General features: G+C 40.6%; 1 pseudogene; it reads right to left on the minus strand.

Moving 5' to 3' along the window:
- Positions 1 to 319: 319 nt before the first annotated feature.
- LOC126591669 (small nucleolar RNA R71) lies at positions 320 to 426 on the minus strand (annotated as a pseudogene).
- Positions 427 to 1,221: the final 795 nt, after the last annotated feature.

The raw sequence follows: 1,221 nt of genomic DNA on the forward strand, positions 1-1,221 counted from the left end.
GCCAAGGTGCATTATATATCCACATGTGGAAGATGGGACAACCTTTGAAATCAAACCTCACATCCTCAACATATTGCCATCCTTTCATGGGTTGCTAAACAGTGATCCCAACATGCATTTGGCTGATTTTATTGAGGCATGTGACAACACCATAATCAGAGGTTTCTCTTCTGAAGCTATCAAGTTACGCTTGTTCCCGTTCTCTTTGAAGGACAAAGCCAAGGCGTGGTTGCATTTTCTGCCTGCCAATAGCATTACAACATGGACAGAATTGCAAGAAAAATTTCTCAATAAGTTTTTTCCTTCTTCCAAGACTCTTGCACTCAAGAAAGAGATATTGGCTTTCGCTCAAAAGCCAAACGAGTCTTTCCATGAAGCTTGGGAACGGTATAATGAGATGTACACAAAATGTCCTCATGCTGGGTTTGATTCTAACTTTCAAATGAACATATTTTATGATGGTCTCAATGCCACCACCAAGAGTCAAGTGAATGCATCTGCTGGAGGGTCACTAATGTCAAAATCAGCAAGGGAAGCATTTGAGTTATTTGATATGATGGCTTCTGAATCCCAACAATGGACAGAAGAACAAACACAAAAGAAGGGAGTTTTTGAGATTTCTTAGAGTTCTCCTAATGTTTCTGCTCAAATTGCTAAAATGGAAAAGAATTTTAATGCCAAGTTTGCTGCCTTAATGTAGGTCTCTTCCATGCCCAATGCCCAAGAAGCTTGCATCATTTGTAGTGAGACAACTCATGACATCACTCAATGCCCCAACAAGGATAGCTACCCTGAGCTTGTACAAGAGCATGTGAATATGGTGAATAATTTCATTAGACCTAGAAGTGACCTTTATTCCAATACATATAATCCTGGGTGGAAGAACCATCCCAATCTTAGTTGGGGTGGCAACCAACAGCCACGTCAATACCAACAATCTTACCAATCAACTAGTGAGACTAAGAAACCATCTCTTGAAGATCAAATGTCATAGCTAGCTCAACATATGTCCGCTCTCTCTAATAGCACCAACAATTTTGTCCAATCCACACAAACTAGCATTCAGAATCTCACGGCATCAGTGGGGAATTTGGAGACTCAAGTTGGACAGCTTGCTACCATGTTCAATGAAAGAGAGAAAGGAAAGTTCCTAAGCCAATCTGAGCAAAATCCAAGAGGGATGGAGCATTGCAAAGTAATACAGACATTGAGAAGTGGCAA

Source organism: Malus sylvestris, chromosome 11, assembly GCF_916048215.2.
Source record: "Malus sylvestris chromosome 11, drMalSylv7.2, whole genome shotgun sequence".
NCBI lineage: Eukaryota > Viridiplantae > Streptophyta > Magnoliopsida > Rosales > Rosaceae > Malus > Malus sylvestris.